Source organism: Chamaea fasciata, unplaced genomic scaffold (genome assembly GCF_029207755.1).
Source record: "Chamaea fasciata isolate MVZ Bird 193981 ecotype frontalis unplaced genomic scaffold, bChaFas1.0.hap1 SCAF_7, whole genome shotgun sequence".
Lineage (NCBI taxonomy): Eukaryota > Metazoa > Chordata > Aves > Passeriformes > Sylviidae > Chamaea > Chamaea fasciata.
In genome coordinates, this window is record NW_027094092.1 from 29,505,827 (window position 1) to 29,531,444 (window position 25,618).

Consider the following 25,618-nt stretch of genomic DNA (forward strand, 5'->3'; position numbering starts at 1 on the left):
TTTGCCGATGTTTTGTAGGCTTTGTATGTTTATGACATTAAGTAAGCATTATGGAAATGAAGCAGTGGCACAGAGCCAGAGCCCTCTGTTTTTCCCAGCCCTTCTCACATATAGGCTGTTGCAATTCTCAGGAGCAGATGCTGCAGGAAGGGGGTTAGTGGTGGGACAGGGCTCAGACTTCTCCAAGGCAATAACCTGAGGGGGGAACAGAGTGCTGTCTGGAGGGAGAATAAGCCATGGACAACACAGATTTGAGGCAGCTGACAAAAGACTGCAGAGAAATTTAACCCTGGTGCATTACCAAATCTCACATCTAATAGTTCTTTGCATTTGTATTGAATTACTGTGCCAAAGCACCAATCAGGATAGCCCAATGTTTGGCAGTACAGTCCCATCTTCAGGGTAAATATGCTTTGCCAATCAATTCCCACTGCAATTTTGATTAGACACAATAATTTCCTTGCTTCCTGCCCTAAACACTTGCCATGTTGTACCACAGCTGCATTTCAATAGCGCATAAAGGATCCAAATACATCAGTTCTAGCAAATTGCACTGTAAATATGGGCCTGAAATTGGGATCCTTCCAATTAAAAAATACTGCAGTGGTGCAAGACATTACTAATTGTTGATAAATGAAAACTACAGATTTGTTCTGTGTCTTTTGCTAGTCCAAACTGCTTTATAAGCTGGGAATGCTACATATCCTACATGGGAACTACTTACCATTACCAAAACAGTCACTCGCCTGGTGGGAAGCTCTTATGAGCATACCAGCACCAGCTCACAAAAGAAATAGAGCAGAAAGGTAATTTTCCTGAAAATTATTGTTGGCTTGGATAGTTGTAATAAGTTTCTAATCACATCCAGACTGATTTTGCAGCTGTGGCTCAAATTTGTATATTCTTTCCCACTCTACTGACTTTCGCTAAGGAACTTCTGCATTTTGGGCCGAAACACCCCTGAATCTGGTCTTGATATTCCAGTGTACTACAGCTGCACCAGAAGTGAAATTTGCTAGATCAGACCTAAGTATTTGAAATGCACAGTGAGACGTGTACAGAGATTAAATCTTTTATGAAATATGTAAGTCAGCAAGAATCATATATTGGATCTTCACAACAATGAATATGGGGTATAGCAACTGAGTATAAAGCCAGCAAAAATTTAACACAAGTAAATTTTACTAAACCTTAATCTGCATTCTACAAAGAAAACTATCAGGATTTTCTTGATACATTGAACTCAATGAATTTGCTTTGAATAGCTGTCTGTGAGTGTGACAGAGAGAGAATTAATCTGGAATGCTATAAGGATGTCAGCCAAGCTCCCAGCATCTGGAAAGCAGAAAGCAGAACTATATTTAGTGCACAATGACTTGCAATAATTTGGGGAGGGAGCAGAGAGGAACAAAAAAGAACAAGAGAAAAGAACAAAACTTAAGTTGGCAATTTTGGACAAATTAATTATAAAGAAAAAAGAACAATGAGGCTGGGAGAAGGATAAATGAAACCCAGGGGTATATGTTATTATGAGAGCTTCTACAAGCAGAAATGTTGTATAGAGTTGGCAGACATATTTATAAACATGCTATAGATAATGCATACTTCAGTATAAATACCACCTCTAAGAATTTCTGGCACAGAACAGTTAGGGCACTGACCTCTGCTGTACATTCATTTCCTTTATGTGGCTGAAATGGCCTAAATATATTCCTTAGTTAGGCATGGGAAACTTTTTCCATATGATAACTGCATCTGCAAGAGTCCTCTGCCGAGTAACTTTACTTGGTTATGAATGTGTTACGGATTTTTTGCGAAGCATGTAGAGGTTACTGTGTGTTCCCCTACACCTACTTGTGAACAGAACAAGCACCAAGTAAAAAGCTAACTTTCACTGTTGCAGTACATTCAAAATTAAAATGGTATAACACTTTCTAAGTTCCTCATTGCTATAATAAAAACAAGGTACTAAACAGTCACATTTCCCTTCTATCACTTACAAAGTTTTTATTTTATCCTTCCCTTGACTTAAACATTCCATACACTAACTCTTCAGTGTCACTCATTTCCTGGCACTTTCTCAGACCTGAGATGCCAGGATTCCAGAGCCTCCACCTTCAGCACTTCAAAAGAAATCTCAAATAACAAACATAACCTCTTAAAACTGAGGCACACATCTCAGGCACACTGATGAATAAAAAGGACAACTAAGATGAAAGTAAACAGTATTACTGACAAAACAGTAAAAAGATTATTATATTCATAAATGTCAAAGAATTTTCTGGTGTCCAAACTAATTTAGCTTTCAGCTTCTAGGAAGCAAGGTGCTGCCAAAAGATGATGTGTGGCCAAGAGAGAGATACCAAATGTGTCCAGCAGAAGAGAGAGCAGAGAGTGTTACCTGTTCACAGGCAGCAATTCCCTAAGCTTGGTCAAAGACAGCAGAGATGTGGGGCCTGTGAGCTGGGAGGAGAGGCTGGGTACTGCCTGCAGTGCCAGGCAAAGAGCAGAATATTGCCTTTGAAGTACAGATCAGAGCAGCAGACATTTTGAGAAGAAGCAAGGAATGCTTCTGTGATTTGGCTGCTTTAGGATCAGCCTGTAGTTCACTCATATTTACAAACGACAGCCAAAAAAGGAAAAAATTACTTCTTTCTGAAACAGGCAGTTTGGAAGGAAGTAAAAAACCAGCAGCCATTTTTCATCTGGCTTCAAGATCAGTTAACATTTGTAAGGACCTGTATAGCCTCTCATTTGTAAACTTCAAGTTGTGTCTCTCTCTAAATTAGTGCTCTCATGTGCTTTTGAGATGTACTCTTGCTGGCTCTCTATGTATTAGACAGGTGTATTATTTATATGTTCTACTGTGCCGTCCCTAAGGATAAAAGGAGAGACCTTGTTCCTTGTTGTATTAAATATGTAGTTTCTAGACTAGACTCTGCTAATTAACATATCAGCATTTATCATATATGTGCATATGAACTGAAGTTAGACCAAACCTACCCACAGAAACTGCAGAACACTAACTGAGGTACCTATTCTGCAGTCTCATATGCTCTTCAGCAGTCATACAATATACACACATAATTTAAAACAATGAACAATTTTTCAGTACAGTACAGGAGATGACACCAGCATTGTATCTCTTTTTAGACCCACAGATATCCAGCAACAGAATGGATGGGGAGTAGGTACCCTTACTGCCTCGGAAGCAGAGTGGAAACAGGACAATATAAGAGATTCACAAAACTAGGAGACAAGGATGCCAAATAAAATGAGGTAAGGATTGAGAAAACTACAGAGAAACAGTAGCAATGCCCATAATACCCTCTGCAAGGGCAATGCTAGAAACAGTAATTAATGTAAATGATTGTATCAGTCCTTCAGTTGATATAGGAATTGGAGAAATAGGGACACTTAACTGGACTATGCAGACGCTGGAGCAGAGTGCTGTGATGAGATCTGACTTATCCTACTATTTGAGATCACACTGCCTAATGAAAAAGACAAGAAAGCACTACTGCTCTCATCAGACATGGCATGGAGCTTTCTATTCTTCACACTCCCCTCAAGCAGGGCACACGCACATGTCCTGTTTTCAAGGAAAAACATATGTTTGAAATATTATAAATGAAAGCTGCTAAAGAAAACTGCTATTACGAATGAGTAGATTTTGATACATGTTTTACATTCTTTGGGGTCTGAGATACCATTTGAACCAGAACTGCTGTCTGCAAACACCCTGCTGAAGTCAGCAGAAGATGAGGATTTACTGTAATCACTACAGCACCAGGCAGTGAGCTAGGCTCATTCCTGAACAGTTTCCTAAGAGACGTTAACAGCCTCAGCTGGGTGCTCTTTGTAGTTCTGGCAGAGGTCAGCTCTGTCTGTAAGCACAAATCAGAAACGTAAATCTAGTCTAAACAATTCTCTGTACTGTTCCAGAAGCAATTAAAGGCACTTTGCTTCGTGTATTTCCCCCAGGTGTGAGCAGACACTTCCCACAGACAGTTTGCACAGCAAAAGCTCAAAAAGCATAAACTCTTTGCAGAAAAGGCAAAAAACCCTCCCGCTTTACGCATGTAAGTCTGAACTGGACAAAACAGTGCAGGATTAGCTTACCCAGGCACTGCCTATGACCTGTACTTGGAGAAAAGTAATGGTAAAACAACTCCAGTTCAACCCTTCTAACTCCATCAGGCTCTTTATTAGCAAGGTTAATACCAACAGATTAGGTATTCACTTCTCAGTTGGGTATTATTTAGCTAGGAATGAAAATGTAATGTGCTCCATCAACACATCACCTACATTCATGACAGAGATACTAGCACTCACGAAGCTAAAAACATCACTCATTCATGAGGTTTATAAAATCAGAATGATGAGAAAAGTGTAGAAACAAGTGAGTACAAAGTTAACTCTCACACATTTTAAAATTACTAATTATAAATATTTAAATTATTATATAACACTTTCTTAAAGTGCATTTGGCTGTTTCTTTGTTCACGATTCCCCAAAAACGGAACAATAAATACAATTACTAATAAGTATTCATATAATACTAGGTATACTCACTATACCTAAAAACTCCCACTGGTTTTGCTAAAGGTCGGCACCAGCAGTCCTAGGAATTCAACACATTGTCTATGTATCTCCTGTGAATTACCACTGGCATATTGTTAATTTTTCAAAACAGAAATCTACCATGATAACTAGCATCATGATAAAAGGGATGAAACATGAGGAGCTCATGGAGTCAATATTTTTACATTTATTATTTTATATTCCTTTTTTAAAAATCATAATTGATATATTCATGCCTGGTGTACCTCTCCAGCCTTGTGCAGCACAACTCCCTACACAGCTTTTATTCATAGCTGTGGCAGTGAATAAAAGAAACAAACTGATTTAGGGGGTGTTTAGTTAGACAAAAACCATCTAAACCCCTGATATTCCCAGATGTGGTTCACATCATGATTACACAGATGTATGATCACAGCTTACACAGCAAAGTGCACAGGCAGAGGAGTAGGCAGGGCAGCAGTAACTGTAATTGTAAAGCATGATGGAAATGTAACCTGAAATCCTGGCCTTAGCCTGTGGCTACAAATTTCATCCCCACTTATATTGACATAGCACCTTCTAACTTCACAGCAGAACATTCCCTGAAACAAACTCCCAAAGCGTGTATTTATAGCATTGACAGTGACTGGCAGAAAGCAGGAGTGAAGCGCCCTTACTCTGGCATAGCTGACACCATCTGCAGGCCAGGAAGGAAACCCGCTTTCATTAGGGGATGCCAGCAGCATGTCCTGACACCAGATGGGATTTTGCTGCAGCCTTGCAAATTTCTGCTTCTGGTTTCTGAGCAGTGCCAAACATCACTTGTCCCAGTCTGCCCTTGAATGGAAAACCTTTTCACCAGCGGCACATCTACACTGGTGCTAATTTTCACCAGCAGCAGCCAGAGAGTTTCCTAATATTCAGAAGGTGCAGATGCATAAAAAAGGACAGTACTTTTATACTCACAGAGATAACTTTTTTTTTTACTGTTTTTTTGACATTGCTGATCACTACCAGCCCCAAAGAGGCCAACTTCATGGAGGGGAAGATAACAACTGGCAGCAGAAAGGAGCAACACCTGTTATTGTACCAAGAAGTTTGTATGAATCACTTCACCTTCTCAGTAAATTGCAAAATAAAAATCTATCTCAGTGGTTTTGCATAGGAAGAAGCAAGACACAACTAGGGGCCTGGACTTGGTGAGGCCTTAGAGGAGGCTCCAACTGTAGGTTATATTCAGATAGCTGAAGATATCAATCTAGAATGATTTTAAAAAGCAAACCAAAACTTTTTTCTTCTATCTGTGTCCCCTAGAACACCAGGTAACTCCCACCTCCATTGTCAGGCAGGTGATTTTTCCATTTATCATTAGATTACCTTTATTAAGCATGGGAAACTAAGTGCCCCATTTAATTTTGTGCAAACAATCTGCTCTGGGCTGTCTGGAATGTGAAAGAAAGCTGTCACCCTGGGTGCTATAAAAGGAACTTTTGCCACATGAATTCAGACAGTATTCAGATTCTATAAAACAATCCATGTTGCAGCCCAAATTCCTCCCTGTGGATTATACCAGTGAAGAAGAGGGTCCCTAGACTTCTATGACAGCATAATGTCAGATTCTGGATCTATGTGGAACTGGCATGAGCTCTACAGAGCTCATAACAGAAATTATTCACATGTTTTTACTGCATAAAAATGGCTTCTCCACTCTTTCTGACAGTGGGTTAGAGGAGAAGCTAGGGCACACAAAGACAAGCCATTTGCAGATATTTGCCCCTGAGGTGCCAGGCTATCATTCATAACATGACTACCCCAAAGTATTAATCCAGCAGAAGACAAAGCATACCTAGATTTATTTCAAATTGTCTTCTTACATACAGCTATGAGGGAGGGAATGGGCAGCTGTCTGTTCTCATCAATGGATCCCTAAGCAGGAAGAGTTCTTTACTGGGTAGCTGACTGTCCTAAGGCCATTTTATACTTTCACATGGCTCAACAGACCAGAGAATTAGAATTGTTGGGGTTTATTCAGCCAACAAATACTAAGTATTTTGGTTTCATTAACAGTATGCTTTTGAAGCTGTGAAAAGACATTTATGTATTAATTTATTGATTTCTGTCCAGAATCCCAGCTGAAATGAAAGTCATGAAGGATCATGTTAGCTTTCAGATGCTATCATAAAATCATTGCAGAACACTGTTTAATTAATCCTGATTTTCAACTGCATTTTAAAACACATCCTGGCCTCGCCTCTCTTGACTAAACTTGACGTGATCCAGCAGTGCTGTGTGGAATTACACACTAAAATTATCCAAATGTGCAGGCCACACTGAAGGTGCTTTGGTTATGAGATTCAGGACCAAAATCACAGGCAGGAGCTACAGCTTTGTTGTGGAATAGCAGGAAAAGAGATGTGAGGAGGAGGTTTGCAGTGTACCTGGAAGTGTTATGGCTGCCTGGAGCTGGCACTCCCAGTGTTTCACTTTTCTGCCCACCAGACATGTCTAAATATCTTGTGTAAACAAGAAACAAAACAATAGGTGACGAATGTAGTGTGAATTATAAAAGGCTGGCTTCCCTGTTGGAACCTGACTGCTGCTCTTAAACTGCCCCAGCTGTGCTTTCACAGACCAGGATGTCAGCAGATCTCCTCCTGTGAATCAGCCTTGTGTTCCCTCCTGGGCCAACTACAGCACCCTTTTATAGACTGTATTGTAAGACTGGGGCAGGTTTCTGAGCCAGAAGTTCAGCACTACTGCCTCTATACTCCAGAAAGATAGGTTTACTATTATACTATACCAGCAACAGCAAAACAGCCGCACAAACCGACCCAAGATGAAAATAATACTGCATATGGAATCCACTGAGTTGTCAGTAGTACAGTGTTTTGTTCCTAGCAGGAACAGGTAGAGCAGACATTAGAACTACTCACCCTTTCAGCAAGGGCCAAATTGGTCCTGGCTGAAAGTACATGGATTTCAGGCAGCTCCCTAAAATGAATGTGTCCCTAAAACGAGTGCAGTTTTTCTTTCACTACCAGGAGCCCTCATCTGTCTAAATCATTCCAAGCTATTAATGGACTTCACTTACTGTGTGTTTTGATTTTTTGAGAAGATGGAAAGAGATAGCATGCAACCATCTCAAGTAGTTCTCTTTTGTAACTGCAGTCAGTTCTTCAAATGCTGGTGTGCTGTCCTGTTGCCAACTACAACAGCACAATCCTTCCTTCCCTCCTCTTGTTTCCAGTGACAGAAGAGCAAAACATAAACCAGGTCTACTCCAGACTGTGTCTCAGTATGTATCAGCTACCTGAAAAGGCATGCCCTTCCCTTTGTGTCAGTGCAGAGCTCCCCTGGTTTCTACTCATCTTGGTTTTGGAATAGAAGAATGAAATCACTCCAGTACTTTTCATCAGGTTCAAACCTACTTCAAAATAGATACAAAAGGAAAAAGAAAACATGTATTCCTTGTTGATTTATCTATAAGTACTGAAGAGCAGTTGTATCACTGATGTTTTGGAGAAGGACCAGACACCTTTGTAGTCAAACAGCACCATCCAACATATGGCAGTAGATGAAGGTTGCATTTTGCCTCTCATATTCACTCGGAATCCTTCTAAATCACCCCTACCAACACAATACAATCCTTGAAGATCATTAACAATCATCTGAAGAGCAAATTCTCACTTATGCAATAGGTTAGGTTGCACCAAACAGCAGGTGTGAAAAGTTCCCTGGGGGAAGACACCTGCAGAGTCTGTTCCTTGACCTTCAGCTCCACTGCTCGTGTAGATGAATGATGTTTGATTCAGCACTGAATTAGCAGTACGTATGCAAAGTATGTCTCAGGAACAAAACATCAGCTCTTCTGAAAAAGATCAGTCTTATAGTTCCATTTGTCAGTTTTCGTCTGACACTTCCTCCCAGTTTTGATCAAATGGAAAGCACTCCTGGTTAAAATAAGAAACAATCGAATACATTCCCCAACTCATTCTCTTTGTGAAAATATGTAACTTGGAGAGCAAAACATTTAAACACAGATTGTTGTTGGAAGCACTTATCTGTAAGAGGTCCTCAAACATTAAAAACACATAAAAATATTCTATTAATGAGTTGAGGTCCCCTTAGCAGGGACTGGAGCACACTGCATGTAACTCACATGTCACTGGTAAAACTCTAATTTTTTATGACCGCAGTACATATTTCAGGTAAATGTAAACAGACTCAACGTAAAACTTACACCTAAATTTCTCTCTGATTTCCCAAGCAGAGATGAGACTTCCCAAGGGAATATAGACATATGACTTCCCCACAAGCACAAAAGGATATTTAGAAGTTCTTTAAAGAGAAATTAAAAGGAAGAAGCAGATGAGGAATTTCTAGTCTATGTCAGGTAAAATGTTTGGATGCTAGGAAGGAAAAAGTATTCTATTGATCCCAATATAGTAGCTTTCCTCACATGCTTCAAGGCTCATCTGCTCAGTGTATCAGGCACTCCCGTTATCTGTGGAGATACAGGGGCTGACTTGCCAACAAAGTGGAGAAAAGCCACTTGAAATCTTTTTCTTCCTCAGTGCAGTACAGCCATACTGTAAAAGAAAACAAATCTTCACACAGTACACCTCCTAAGCATGTATTTTACACTGGAAAGAAAAGAAGGATCTTTTCACTTTATATAGCGCAGTGAAATTTTTCTTCTGCAGGCTCTTTTTTGGGATGTACTTTGCTGGAGCATGAAGGTGCTATTTCATTACACATGCATATTAGGAATTTTTAATTCATTTGCTCTTCCTCCAATCCACAGTTCATTTTCAACCAGTTCATAAAAGATCTGCTCTCGGTATTTGGAGAAAAGACAAGAGAGAGCCTGGCTGTGCTCACACTATGAAATGACTGATTTAAGTGGGAACTCATTGGACTGAAGGATTTGGCCCAAATATCCAGTAGCTCACAGGAAAGTCCAAGATGTTAGGTGCCAGAAGATCTGGAATGTGAGATGTGTAGTTACTTAGGCATCTGCCACTATGACAGGTAAAGTCTGAAAGCAAAGGGAGAGGTTCTAGTTTGGAAGGAAGCAGATGACACTGCATCATCAGTACAGTACTAGACAGACACAGCTGGATTTCATCAGGATTCCACCTTCCTATGAATGGCAACAAGAAGCTGTTTACAGACACAGCCAAATCAGAGAGGGAAACAAAACCCACATGATATTCAACCTGCCTGAGAGCAAATGGGACCTGTACTCTTGCTGTGGGAAAGCAGTCCTCACTAGGAGTAGAAAGGGAACTTCTACATGTAGTGATAACCCCTTGCTCAGCTCAAATTACCTTGAGTCAAGAATCCCTCTTGACCTTCCTGGTTGCTCTGGCTCTGCATTCGTTGCTGAACTCCTTACTCGAGTTAAGGCCCAAATGTACTTTGCGAGTGAGCACATATATTTAATCTCTCCCAAATGTTCCATCTCAAAGTAATAGCATAATACCTGGCTCATTCTTTCAGCTCCACCAAACAATAACTGCCAGGAAAACAGCTTACTTCAGCCATTCCTAACAAAATACAGTTCGGTCTTTAACACACAGCCTTCTTTTTACTTGGGTTGCTGAATTTTTGGTGCAGTTCTTTGTAGATTGCCTTGGTTAATGCGAGCTGCATTCCTCTTCCAGAGAGCAACTTGCTTCTTGCAGAAACAAACACGTTTCCATTTGGAGAATTTTACAGCTGGAGCATTTCCTAAGTCCTTCCACTTCTGACACTACCTTTTTTCCTGACAGCCTGCACAGGCACCCCCTGAAGGCAAGGTACTGGTCTTACTGGTCTTAGCTTTGTCTCTCATAACTTTGACTTTCTGTGATCTCTTCCAGTGAATGTTAAAGTTGGAAAAGCCAAGTAACTATCTCTCTCTGTGCTAAAATGGTGAAAGTTGCCATACATGCACACTTAAAATGGACTTAGAAACCAAATGACAGTAAATGACAGTTCGTGCCTCCGTGCCAGATGTGCTAGAGCACCACTATGGAAACAGTTCAGTGGGCACTATGTACATGAAAGGGCTTTGAAGCAGGAGGCTGAGGAGAAGCAGTTAGTTACACATAGAGATGTGGAAAGGGAGAGGAAAAGGTTTGAAAAGTCCTGAGAAAAAAGAATCTAGTGCACAAAGGAAAATATTTCTCTAGCGCTAATCCCTCTTGGATCTTTTGCTCATTCAGCTGTGGTGAACAGACCAAGACCCAGTGGATGGCTACACGCTGCCCAAGGACTATACCTGCCACGTGACAGCAAAGAGGCCACAGCAAGGAAAGGAAGCAGGAATCTCTTGGAAGTATCATAAAAGGTTAACTGATTCCCCTTCAATACTAGTTTCCATCAGACTCTGGGAGAACATTTAAAAAGCTCTATGGTATTTTCCTCTTTAAAAGGGACCTGTATACTGCTCATAGTCCCTGCTACAGACTTAAAAGTGAGACACTCACTGTCTGGTCACTCTCTGCCCAATAGAACAGGGTCTTGTTTGTGAACTTCCCTGAGGCACTGTATGTGACAGGAGACAGTATGCAACATGAGAGACAACAGTTTACTGAATAAGACTGGATCATACAACATGTGGATTCAATTTCTGACTTTGGTACAGACTTCTATAAGAGAAGACTTCACCAAGAGACCCCTTCAATGCTTTCATTATATTCCTTCTGAGTAAGATGACAGTAACACCCTCACACCATGGATTAATATGTTACCATAGAGACAGTCATTCCTATTTGTACTCAATCCTGTACTAGGGAAACAAACTGGCAAAGCCAAGAATGCCTGCACCTGCACAGACAGACCTAAGCAGACATCACAAGTCTCCTGAAGAATTCTGACGTGCAATCCATTAGACAATTATCCAATTGCTTTAGTGGCAAATACAGCCTTGCAAGGCTTCTGCAGTGTTCTAAACCTTACTGTCAGTGATCTTAGCTCTTGTAGATTTTAAGTGATTAAGCAAAAGTGTTACAGTGCACCTTCAAGTGGTCCTTCATAAATAAGTTTTGCTTAAGAAAGGGCTTCTTACTGAGTCTACCATGAAACATTTGCATGCGAAATTAAGAAATTTGAATTAAAACAGGTTTGTTTATTTTAGAACACACTACAGCCACCCACTGCACAGCTGAGTTTCCAGCACACCAGTACTGGATGCCAAGGAGCTTCAGGGAAACAAGTAACAGAATGGGAAACTGAGCAGCTTAGCTTCTTTTCACACTAGTTGCCAAAAGTGGGCAGCACCACTGAAACAATATTGTATAAAATCTCCTCTTAACTCAAGAAGCTTAGTGTTTATTTTCTATCCAGTGTTTATGCATAGAAAACCCAAAACATTGCAGGAAACAATACTAACTCTAAGTTTATCCAACAAACCAGAGGTATTATTCATGAAAATAATTAGTAGGTTTAGGATTAAGAAGAAGATGCATATTATTATTGTACATCTTCATGTACTCAAGCAACATTCTTTTTCTTGGAATGAAAAAGCAGCTCTTGAACATCATGAGCATCAATGTAGCAGTTAAAACAATACCATGTATTTGCCTTGTATGGAAAGCTAGAACATCACCTATGTAAAATATAAGTAAAAGTCTTACGAAAAAACATCCTTAACAAGCATGAGGAGATGAGGCCCTGGCTTAACACATCATCTGATGTAAGAGGCTGAGATGTGTGCTGCTGTGTTAACATCCTTCCAGGGAAGTGCTTTAATTCCAAATCAAGAAGGAACATCACCATCTCTGGAGTCATCAGCATCACTTCCTGCCTTTCTGTGTGCATGTACATAGGAAATCTTTCATCTAATTTTTTTCAAAGCCAAATCCCACTTGGCTAGCAAGCTCAGGCAAGATCCAGACAAAAACAGTATAGGCACAACAAGTTTCAACAAAAATATTTGTTGCAAGAACACTCTTTGATTCATTTGCTCTTCCTTGGCTGAACTTCGACTACACCCATCCTGATGCACATTTGTGGAGTGCTGTTGCCATGTCAGAGGATCCAAGTTCAATTTTTGCATACCCTAGTGATTTCTTCTGGCTTTGAACACTATCCAGGTGGCTGCACAAGGGGCTACAGAAATTACAGGGAGACAGCAGAGTTGGTGAGAGTACTTGCCTGAGAAGCAAAGAAAGGGGAGATACCCACATTCTACCAGCCCTACCCCATCCAATCTGCCCACAATATGCTGTTGTAAAGAGTTTGCAGTGAAGCTGGGGATTTGGCACTAACATGGTGTGGAATAGTCATCAGATATTTAAAACAGAGCTGAGAGAACAAAGAAGGGCTTTGTAATGCAAGGCAGCACTGAAAACCCTGAAACTCTGCCAGCCGGCTTGCATGGAGTGTTTGCTAATGTACACAGTGGAGTGCATTCCTAGCATTTGATTACATGACAGTTTTATACACCAGGTATATGCAGAGGGTTTTTCTTAACTCTTTAAGTCCTCCCTCATTTATAAATCCTAAAGGGACTCACAGTGGTTTCACTTCTGCTGTCTTGCACATGCATGCAACTTCACTCAGGAAAGACTGAGCATGTGGTGTGGGCAATTGCTTGTCAATGTGTAAGTACACTTATTTCTGTTGCTATAAACAGTAGAAGTTATTAAGCATGAAAGAATTAGAAAACTCATTCTCTCCTTAGTCTTTTGCATTTCCCTTGATTTAAGCAGTGAGTATAGAGAGGCTTGTTTAAAGGACCACTACCATTGCCTCTCTATATTGTAAAATGGCGGATGCAGAGACTGCTATTAAAGCTCACCCTTGGTAGACCAGGAGAAGGGAGCCAGGAACCCCTGACTGGCTAATGCTATATTCTACCATATACTGCATTACACAGTGTCTACCGTAAAACAAGGATCATTGTATGTGCTCTTCTTGGTGAAGTTCTTGGAGAGCCATGGCTAAAGTATGTTGCCTGTAAGCAGGCAATGCTCCATTTATTCAGGCAAAAGAACCTCTCATTCATATGATATGAGGAATACAGATGGAGTAAAGGACCAAGGCCTAAACTGCAGGGCTTGGATGCTTTAGTGCCAAGTGGTTGAGAAGGGCAAAGCATTCTTACTTTCCTGTTCTGCTAATGCACAAAGTAAATTTTTTAGCCATAATTTTAATAATACATACTTATATTTTCAGAAGATCTGCCATGGTCTCTTTCATAAACGCTAAACTAGAAATATTAATTTACAAAGTTAGAAGATTAACATCTGTTAATTAAGTTAAAAGAAAAAGAGAGGCACTGAAAGAGATATTTGTGGTTAAACTCTCCAGCACCCAGCCTGTATTTTTAATGTTAGTAGCTCAAAGACCAACATCTAATTAAGCCCACATTTAACCAGAAATCATTTTTTCTGCCTAGTCACCCAGGGAAACAAGCCAGAGACAAAAGTTAAAGCATCTTGACAATACTTGGGTGTCAGGTAGCATTATTACTCATGAAATTTTTCCTCCCATACTCCAACTACTTAACAAAGCAGAATTTGCCCTGTAGATAGACAGGAAGTGCTTGGTGTCTGGCATTAGATGGCCAGAGAGAAAGGAAAGTAAAAGAAGGTGAAGGTTATTGCAGTGGTAGGGAAAGTGTACACAATGGCACATAAGGCTGGGGCAAGATGAGGGCAAATTAGGCCAGAATAAAGGCAAATAAAGCCACTGACCTCAGTCTCCATAAGTCATTTCAAGGTTCTTACCATAGGGAGAATGATTCCAAAATAGATCCCAAAATGGATGGGTGTAAATAAAGGACTTAGGAGAACAGCTATGGGAGCACTACATTTTGTACACACAGCAGGTAGACTCTTGCTGGAATATTTGTAAAGAAGAAGGATAATCATTTCCCAAATCAAAAACTGCATTATTAGATGCCACAAGCCCAGAGACACAGGCAAGATATCTTGTTTCCAAACTATAGGTATTTTCACTAAAGAATGACAGTTAAATTGCCATATTGGCAGAACTAACTTACAAAAGAAAAGCACTTTTTTGAAATTTCTACTAAAACACTGATAAGTCTTTAAAACTATTATTAGCTGTGAGATCCTTCTTTGGACAGCAGAAGAAAATGTTACATTTTTAAGGGTAAAAGAGAACTGGAAGCATCACAGAGGTTCTTACGGGAAAGTCAGTGTTTCATAAAGTGTACTGCAGATGATACATTCAGACAAATATCTGCATCCTATTTCTGAAACAGGACTGTTTCTGTTATTCATAATTACTTTTTCCTTCTGTTAGATTGTGCAACTTGGAAATGATGTGACACTTCTGAAAGAGAAATATTTTTTACTATGGAAATTTATTTTTTACTATGAGGAAAGGGGTGGAAAGTACTCAGATAATAGCATTTCTCAGCAATCTTTAGCTGCAATGATCACAAAATGCTGCTGCCTCTCTTAAACACTTAGCTGCACGTGAATGTAAAAGGCCAAGACTCATCTCACATTCCTTCTCCTCCCAAAGGGTCAGGATACACTAACACACTAACCACAGAGGCCCACATGGCTCAGTTGTCTTTCCCATACCAATAAGACGTATGAATGTGTGACAGACAGCACCCTCGGATGCCAGGGGAGCATTTATGACACCTAACTACATACTGTCTTCACTTTACAACAGATAGACCGTATCCCAGACATCTGAATTCCTCAGCTCAGAAAAAAAGAGCCAAAGAAAACCCTGCTGCTTAGTCAACCACAGAAAAACAGAGGTGATGCTCCCAGAAGAGGTGAAATTTAGCCACACCAGCAATTATCGTGCTGTGTTCAAAGAACAGACTCCTGTCTAGGAGCACAGAGCATCAAGATCTTCTGGTGTAGGATATGGAAACAACCATGACAGTCAAACAAAGCTGGTTTACACAGTGACTTAATGAATGTGGCCCCGTTCTAGTAAAGGCTGTGGACACATGAATGTACAACTCTGAGGACTGGAATTACAGTGTGATGTGTACTTTTACAGCCTCAAGCCTTACCTTCAGTAGGTACTGCATTTGGGATGATTTAAAGAGTTTGATTTCACTTTCTATGCAGTTAGTCAATCACAAGGCACCTCTCTTTGCACAAGTGACCTGTTCAGTTTAAGGCCTTCAGATTTTTTCAGGGAGATAATTGTAAGAAATTTGATATGTAAAAGGGATGAATCTTCAAAACTTCATCAGGAGAAGAGCTAACAGTGACCATAAATTTCAGTAGCTTCAGGAAACTCCTTTGCAATCCCCTACACTGCTTATTAAACAATAATAATGTGGAAAATATGGAGCTGTACTGTTATTTCAAAGGAGAAAGCAGAAATTTGAATGAAAAATCAAGCTGATTATTAGAACAGTGTGCTTATATTGAGTCCAGAAAGAGAGACAGAACAGAGAAAACTGACACTTGTGTGACATAATGTTCCTTTATCAAATTCACACATAAAGGGAATATAATGATTTCTCAAACATATTCTGCAGTTAAATATTAAACCTCCAGAACCATCCTGTGCATGGCTGTAATTAACATATACAGCCTTCCTATATAATAGCCTCCCTCTAAAATCACATGTGGCTTCAGAACACTGAATCCTGCCAAAACATCCCTGGTTATGCATCAATAAAGTCATGAATGCACAGCTCTGGGAATGGTGTTGATGATGTTCTACATGGGAATCGGTAGAGGGAACAAATAACACTGTGGCTTTTTGAATTCTACGAAATAATGGAAATGGCATCTTTTTTTCCTCCTCTCACTGGAGTAATGGAACAGTAGATAAACTGTGGAAAACCACAGCTAAATATTTAGAACCCACAAGGAAAAAGTCCTTTGAACAAATCAAGCTATTTCACTTACAGACTGGGAAGGAAAAGAGAGACAGAAGGCTTGTTATTATTATTTCTATTTTTAAATACGCATGAGATGCTCAGATACTATTTTGATAGGGGCTACATAAGCACCGAAGGAAAGAAGGATAGGATTTTTTTCCATGATGTTCTTACATCTTTATAGTGGTGATCCAAGCATCAGCCTTTAGCAGTACCTTTTCCAGTCAAGGCGCCTGGAAATGTCTCAAAACCATTTCAAGAATCAGTGGAAATACTGCAATATAAACCATGACCTTCTGGCTATCTGGAGTTATGATGGGTATTTGGAATTCCCAGGGATTTCCTCCAAGATGATTGTGTTCAGTATCTGCTCCTTGCCCACCATCACACAGTTAATGTTTTTCATTTAAAGAATGCTCAAAGGTTGAAAAGTTCCTTAAAAGTTTTGAAGCATGTTCCAGTTCATTAAGCAATCATATTTTTTAATATTCTGTACTTCACTTTTCTCACTGTGAGAAGATTTTACTGTTGAGACATTTACTTATATAAGATGATTATTAAGAAGCTAATGAGTATTTTAAAAATATTTAAAGAAGACTAAAGAAAAGTGTGGAAAAATCGTGATTTGAAAGAAAAAATAAAAAGGACAATGAGTAACGTACAGGGAGGGAATTGAAGGTTATCTCTACATAACAGGACAGAAACTGGCAACATAGCATATACGCAAATCCTGGATCCTTTCCTTCATTATGCTTTGAAGTTAAACCCCCAGAGATGAAGTGCACCTATAGTGAGAATGAGTACTTTAGTGTCGCTGTTGATTTTATATTGATCAAACCAATTGTGTAAGAAATTTAGTATCCCTCTCCTAAGAAGAAAAAACCCTATTTCTCAGAGTTCCCAGGAGTTAAAGTGATAATCTAAATCACAAAAAAAAAGGAAAAAAAAGTAAATAAAAAGTATTTAAAAAAGCCCTGAGAAAGAAGCAGAGATAATCAAGTCAGCCATAAATGAAGATGAATCCTCTCAGTTCAGTGCCTGTGAGGACTACGGCAGGTTGTCTTTATGCCTCAATGACGAGTCTATTAACCAGTGAGCATATACTCAGTTTTGCAGCGGAAAAATCATAAAATCTTTGCTAAATATTAATTCATTTACATTTCACAGTCCACCAATAAGATTCAACCAGTACATTCTCCAGAATAGTACAGAACCAGTACATTCTCCATTGCTGACTACCTCCAGTCACACCTCGCTACAAATGCCTTAGTGGTGAGGCAAGACACCTTGAATTGAAGTCTTCATCTGTTTTGGATCCAACCTACTGTCTAGAACATAAGTTAAATTTCTATAAAACATGAGGAAAAGGAATTTAAAAAAAAAAAAAAAAAAAAGAAAGGACATTTTTAAGGTACTCGCTCCTGCATCTGAAAGCAACTTTGCTCAGAAATGGAATTTGAGACAGTCCCACCACTTTGCGTTTAAGTATCTTTCACTGCGAGGTCTTTCTCTCTTACTTAGCTAGCTGAGCTTTTAAACAACGCTTGGAATTGTATCACTGATCCTGTTTCATGCCCAGATATGTTCAGACAGAATGTACAATGAGTTAGCTGATTTTTTGGGGTTTATATAAAAAAACCACAGAGCTATGCTGCGACTAGGATTCAGGAGCCCTGCCTCCCACCCTGGCACCACCGTGTGTACCATTAGCCAGCCACCATTCAGGGCTCCAGCGCTAGCTTAGCTTGTCTGGCCCAGTAATAATGAAAGGAAGAAAGGATTTTTCACTAGGAATTTGGAGTATTTTCTCATTATAACCAACCAGCATGACCAGAAAAAAGACTCCTGATGCAATCCGTGGGCCTAGTTCTCACTCCCCCGCTGGCAGGGCCTGAAAGACTGCTGGGGCCACAAGCCCCACTCCTCTGGGAGAGGGGAGGGAAAAAAAAAACAACAGATCCTGTCCATCAGGTCTTGTATCCTGCCTTCAGCACTGCCCAGAGCTTCATGGTTCAGGGAAAAGCAAACAAACAAACAAAAAATCCCCTCTGCTTCCCCCTTCCAGCACCCGTGGCCTGTGGTGCAGTAACCAAGGAAGCGACTCGTCCCATTACTGGCAGCCAGCCCTTCAAGAGATGAGGATTGGGCAAGGATAAACTCCAGCTAAAATCCCAACTCCAGTCTCGTTCTTCAGACCAGAACTAGAAAACAGGGCAGAATGGGCAGAATTTGGTATCCTAAGGGCCCTCATAGCTGGAAACAGGGCAGCTGAGCACGGCAACAGGGCAGCTGTGGGGCGAAAATAGTGGCCGGGGGAAGGTGAGTGCACAGAGGGATAACGGTGCTTTCCCAACGGCACTTCAGCAGCGTGCCCAGGGCGTTGATTTCTGCCCAGCACAAAAGCAAGTCATCAGAGGGGGATTTTCTTCTTTCCTCTCTCATAGTCACCCTCGACACCACAGCAGCAGCTGAGGGGCCTTCTCCTGGAGAAGGCACAGCAGGAATAATCCCACAGGTCGAGAGGCAAGGGCAGAGGCCGGAGGGCAGGGAAGGTCAGCACTAGGCAGGCACGATGCGGAGCTGCCGAAGCAGGCAGAAGGTCTGTTTCTGGGTCCTCTAAGCCCGGCTGCCAGAAACTTAAGATGCACTTTGGGAGACCCAGGGACAAGGCTCATGGTAACCTGCAGGAACCGACAGCTGATGGCGTCTGTCCTGGGAGTGGGTGCAGTAGCAGGGGGAGGAAAGGGCTCGGCACTTTGTCCCCACTGCTGTGACTGTGTGTTGCTCTGTTTGCAACAGTACAGCCGCAATGCGCTCGTAGTTTCTCGTGCAATGAGAATGTGTGCCCAGAGAGACAGAGAGGAGGTGCCAGCTGACGCAGTGCAAGAGAGGTGAGAACGCTGTCAAGGTTTTGCTCACTGCAAAGTGTGGGTGCATCTTTTCCAATACAGACGAAAGAAACAATGCTATGCCACAACACAAATTTGCACCAGGCCATCGGAAGTCCTCAGCTGTGTGCTCTGCTATGGATTTCCTTGGCTTAACACCTCTTTCACACACAGTCACAAGTCAGAGTGAATGTTTTGCTGCTGATGGAGTCACAGCCCTGTACAACAGTCACAAGAGACAACCAGACTCACTGTGTGACTCTGGGTCTCAAGTCTTGCTGTTCCTGTAACAGGGATAAAGACCACCATGCTTGTCCACTCAGGCTGAAGGTGCACTTCTGGCACTCTTTGACCTTTCTTTTGATGCCTGAGAATGTGCTGGGGGAACTAGTGGGGTCCGAGTGCTTTGTACCACCCCATACACAAGCCAAGGCCTTAGACAGGAATCATCTGTATACTGCTTTCAACTCCAGTTCAACAAGTGGAACTTTCTCCTCTCTGTCACCAAATTTTCTTTTTCCTTTTCACTGAAACACAAGTAACTGGAATTTAATTTTCCCTCATGGAATTTCGTGGTTACATGAGGCTGTGCAGGATAAGCACATAGTAGATCCATTCTCCCTCTCCCCTACCACCTATTCCTTTCATCAGGCTCATTCTTTGGCCTTGTCATCACCCTGTCATACAATCTGCTTTTCACAATCTTGTGAGACTTTGGTCACAGTGAGACTCGAGGCCTTCCTAGCAGCTCATACACAAGCCCATCATTGCTAGTATCTCAGCACAAGACAGTGGAGGCAGGCAGCATTTTTGCTGAAAGCCTTGTCAGATCCACCCAGTAAGAGAGGCCAGGCAGACAATAACACAGGCTTCTTGTACCAGATCATGCCAGTAGTCTGTTTCCAGCAAAAGTCAACTCATTCAGAAGAAAACAAAATAAGTTAGTGTACCTAGCCAGTTGCAAAGCAGAGTGGACAGAAATATTCCTCTCTTTCCTTCCCTGACCAGGCAGCCAAAAAAGCCATTGTTACACTGAGAATTTTTCTGCCTCCTTTTTCCCCCCCATATGATTTCATTTATCTCACCATGGTTTCTGGCTAGTAGCAGAAACAAGAATTTAATTTAAACATGTTTGACTCTGGAACCAAACTTTCTTAGAAAACAGGAATGTTTTGGTTACTGTGTGTTTTGATTTAACCCAATATTTTGCTGTATTAATCCCATTAGAAATCTGAATGCATCTGACACTCTCAAAAGTTAAAACTCTTTATCTACTGCTTTATCTTTAGCAGAAATAGAAACAGAAACAAAATTTTAAAAAAGGATATGGGAATTAAAAGGAAATTGACAAAACACTTTTCTGAGGGCAACTGCTAAATTTCACAAAAATGTGTTACCTGCAGAATTGGAATATCACCCTTCTACTTGAGATACTACATGTCCTGGTTATCAGAGTCCTAATTTTCAGGATGCAAAGCTGGGATTTAACAAGTTCATTCCAAATGGTGCCAAGCACACTGTAATTTTTTGTTATAATTTTTACCATCCAAACAGAGAGAAATTCTCCTTCTTCCTGAAATTAACTCTGCCTCTGATAAGAAGTCCAAAGAAGCAAGTTGGCTGTAGAGGACTCAGAGGCTGCACAAAAAACCATGAAACACTATCTTTTCCTCCAAATGGGCACAGGCATTGCTTTTTTTTTGGGCATGGGCAACTTAGGATTTGAAGCTATGTGCTGGCACATATTTAATCGCCATTTTTACTAACTAAATGTTTACTATCGCTTTTTACTCACTTTTCTGCATGATGGATGAGGTTTTTTTGTTGAAATGAGGTCACTATGTTTTACTTTTTCCTCCCATGCTGGGACTGTTTGCTGTGTCAATTTGCGTAGCTTAGAAAAATATATGCACATCCTCTGAGCTGCATCCTGGCACCATAAAGCAAAGCCAGTTTTGGCTTCCTTCACTTAGCAGTAGTGGAAGCTGGGAGCCTTTGGGTGCACAGACTGCCCTCCACTGTGCATGCACCTCTCCCAGGTCACAGGGGACATTGAGCAACTTTGGCTGTGAAAGTACAGGGTAATGTTGTGCTCCGCCAGGAGTGACCTCTCAGACAGCCATCCCACACTAGGGAGTAAGAGGGAGCCTGGGCTCATCTCTCCTGTGCAATTTCAGGGAGAGGCTCTGGCCCTCTGCCTCTTATCAGCATCATACGACAAACCCACTGCTCTTGTCATTTCTGTCATTCCTGCCTCTCTCCATGGAGGAGCTTTGCATGTGTGCTCAAAGCTGCACTTACTGACCTCCCCTTTCTTTTCAGTTCTCCTTATCCTCTGCACAAATAACTCTGCTCTTTCAACAGCAGTTCGAGTAAAACTAAGAATTTCAAGAGAGGGTGGACACTGTTGATATGCACCCAGCCCAAAACATATCTGCCAAACTCTAGACCCATGAGCCAGCTGGCCTGGGCAGGGTGGAGAGGGAAGGAGTCCTACACCAGTACACTGCCCAAATTTGATTCAGGAGAAAAAAGCCTTTAATGTGACAACACACACAGGGCACCACTTCCCAGTTACACACAACCAATGTCCCTGGACAGCTCTGATCAGTATGCTGTCTGGAATGTGTAAGGTTCAGTACACAGTGACTTCAGTCACTCAGCCTCCCAGGTCAGCCCTGGAAGAAAAGGAGAAAACAAATACGGCCATTTGCTCCTTTCCCCAATTTGAACTTGCAACAATTTATGGCCTTCCCCAAAGATGGGCTGCTCTCTTGTCCCTGACCTTTGCTGTAAACTCCAGTATTCTTGTTACCTCCGTTAGAGCCTTCTGAGTTGGTTCCATTGCCCTCTGAGCCTGGCACAGGCTAAGGACACACCAGACAGTACTCTGTTTACATGCAGGCTCTGTTTACATGGCAGAAACCCAACAACTCATCAACCTCCTTAAAAGCCATGAGAAGATATGGGAAGGAAGCAGAACAATGTTTGTTCTGACCCCTAACCACTCTGGCTCCACAACAGTAACATGGTGAAGGCATTTGATAAAAAAGTGGACTTCAGTGAAGTAACTCTTGTCCTTGCCAAACACTAATCTCAGTCCCTTTGGAAGGCTCTCCCTTGGAGCCCATAGTCATACCCAGACAAGTAGGATGTTCCACAGCTGAGCAGAGCAGTCTCTGTGCCTTGTCCTTGTGCTCTCCAGGCCCTTGCTTTTTGGGAATTAGAGCCTGGGGAAGTCAGAAGCCCCAGTCACATCAAATGAAGTTGTGGCAGACAGCTCTAAATTATTAATGTCTTTAAATACTAAGTGCACTTGGCAACCAATTCAGCCTCCAGCATGCAGGCTGCGCACCAACATGGCCCCAAAGCAGTCACAGGATAAAAAATCTCACTAAGGATTGTGAAGCAGCAGTTCTGTTTGCATTAACATCTTTGTCTCTCCCTGGACAGAGGATACACACAGTCATGAATCACTCCATTTGTACGCATGTCCACTCTTCTCTTACTATTTCAGCCACTCCTTGTCCCTGGGAGACACACACAGCAGTCCTACCCAAAGCTCCATTTTATTTACATCCAGGATGGTAGTCTGGCAAGCTGCGAGACGACCTTTCAGTTATATGGCAAGAGAATCATACCTCCACATCCACAATTTTACTTGATTCTGTCACTGGAAAGACTGCAATTCATTAATACATCTCTGCTATGTGCAGTTTGATATTTCTCTTTAACAACATCCCTTTAAAACTAACCTTATTGACAATTTATTTCTGTAAACTTTCATTTTGTTTTTGATTTAGTTGCATCCCCCTATGACATCCTACCTCTGGCTCCTCACTACTACCACAGCTAGTCTGCACATAACAACTCTGACTTGAATGTTGTGTTTATTAACCATTTGCTGTTTTCATGCAGCTTTAGTTGTGTTTCAAGAGGAACTGATGCTAAATTTTGCTCCTGTTTCAACATCTGGCAAATGCATGAAATTCCACATGTTGTAGGAAACAGGAAGAAAGTTTTAACTTCAACTGTTTAGAAGGTACATGCACATACAACACAATCAAAGTACATGCTCCTCCTGTTCACCTCCTCCACACCTCAATATTTCTGTTCTCTTTCTCTGCCCTTCTGGGAATGTATCTCTTTCACTTCTGCTCATCTCTCTCCCACACCCACAGGCACGCACTGATTTGTTATTGCTAGGTCACTTGTGATTAAAGCTCTGGATACACTGGTTTATTGCAGAGTTGTCCCTGGCTTCATAGGCTGTTTGCTGTTTTGTTATTATAGTGCTGAAGCCTCATTCTTGCAGTTTGCTGCCTTTCACATACACACACACACACACACAGCCCACCACAATGCATTTAGTTTGAAATGGCCAACACAAAAATTGACTTGGGGTTTGCAAACAATTTGAAAGGGAATGAGGGAAAAGGGGGTTACAGATCCTGGAAATGCAGCCTCCCTGCCCCGCCTGACTTCTCTGAGTGTTTGCCATTTTTTCTGTGGTACTGGAATAAAAAGCTTCAAGTGCCACAAAAGCTGCATGACTGTTTGCTTTGCTTGGCTGCAGAAACTCAGGCACAGCATATTGATCTGGGAAGCTGCTAGTTGGGGCTGGGGAAAATTGCTGGTCCCTTTTGGCTTTACAGACTTTGACAATAGCTTTAACAAGCTGGATTTGGCTTTCTGAGCAACAGACAACAAACACAAAGAACTGAAAACCTCTAAAAATTATTATGGATGTATTTACATTTATCAAATATAACAGCAAGCCCCTCCTCCCAAAACGTGTTTCAGGCTCCTTCCAAAAAAAGGGGGGATTTCAAAAGCAAAGCTCACAGCAGACAGAATTTCCGTTTTATTTTAAAAAGTCCTGTGTATACCCCTACTGCATTCCTCTTATTTCCCCTCCCACAAAAAAAAAAATAGAAAAAAAAAAAGAAAAAAAAAGAAAAAAAAAAGGGCAAACTTCTGGGCATAGCTTAAAAGACACAAAACCTCCTCCATGTGTGTATTCTCCAACTCCACTGCAGATACTTGGAGTTACATAAAACTGGGCAGTTAGCAATTCTGGCAGCTGAAAAATTACAAAGTTCAGGGGCTGAGGAGGGCGTGGGCCAAGCTGAAGTTTTCCAGAGAGCTGTACCAGATGGAGCAGAGAAAAAGTGCTTCTCTTTCGGCTCAGGAAGGTGGAGTTAAAAGCTTTGAACCTTAAACAAATTTCAGGGAATTTCTCCATTCCCTGTTCCCTATGAACACTGGTATTGGTAGTGCTGGTTATCAAGGATGATTTGGATCTTAAAAAGCAATGAATGCCTTTCTGCATGTGGCAACGCAATGCCTTTACAGTGACACAGAAGAGAATGATGTGCTCCAGTAACCAGAGCTGTGTGAGCCTTCTCCCTTATGAACCAGCAGCATGTTTCCATTTCCAGCTGGATGGTTGATGCATAAAGATGAAATCAAAGTGCATCATGTAATAAACAACTAGCTACCAAACTCGCTCCAAGTCAGCATGTATACACTAGAATATGGTTTTGTGTTATGACGTCTGTTTCCTGGGATAATGCTAAATTAAACTGTTATCTTTAAATAATAATAACTCCTCAGATTTGGACTTAAAACTATCCAGGTAGGAATAGTCACGCTTCTTATCTAAGTGCTAATAGTGTGTTAGTTAGCACATGTTGTAAGATGTTGGAATTTTTCAGTGTAAGTAGTCCCAACTGTGTTTTAAAATACTCTGGCTAGTCAGGCTTAATTTTCTACCTCTAGACAGGGTTTTAAAATATGCTTTCAACTGTGACCAGCTGTGATCACACTAAGGGCAAATACCCTTTAACCATGTGTTAGTCAACAAAGACTGGGATATTGTGTCCAGCTCACTGCAAGAAAGACATTTGCAAGCTGAAGTGAAGTCCGGTGGGGGGACCCTAAAATGGTTAGGGGCTGGCATATAAGAAAGGCTGGGACAGCTCAAATCCTTCAGCCTACAGAGGGCTAAGGAGAGTTTGTATTAGAAAACAGAGTATTTAACTTTATTATTTTAACGAAAATGCTGATTAAGAAGCAAAATTTAGATGCTTTTCTGAAGATAATTTGCCCACTAGGATCTGGAATAACTCATTTCACAGTGAATGAAAACCAGTCATTTGATTTTTGATTCTTTTTTCTTATATGGAAACCAGCCCAAATGACCTGGAGAGGAGACCCTGTATATAACACACTACCAACTACTACAAGGAACTCATTCATGTAGTATTAACAACGGAAATTGTTTTAAAGACTGAATTTTCTGCTTGGTGTCATCAGTTCTCAGTGAAATAGGCATGGCAAGGTC

The 25,618-nt window shown here is 41.1% G+C and overlaps 1 protein-coding gene and 1 long non-coding RNA gene across 5 annotated transcripts in view; one reads left to right on the top strand and one right to left on the bottom strand.

The window, feature by feature from the left end:
* The window catches only part of RAD51B (RAD51 paralog B), a 407,321-nt gene that overhangs the window by 36,367 nt on the left and 345,336 nt on the right, over positions 1-25,618 (bottom strand). The gene's annotated exons all lie outside the window — the stretch shown is intronic.
* Positions 10,242-25,618, top strand: part of LOC136292480 (uncharacterized) — a 29,815-nt gene continuing 14,438 nt past the window's right edge. The window contains exon 1 of the long non-coding RNA XR_010721906.1: positions 10,242-10,364. This is a non-coding gene — a long non-coding RNA (uncharacterized lncRNA). The remainder of the gene's footprint in view (positions 10,365-25,618) is intronic.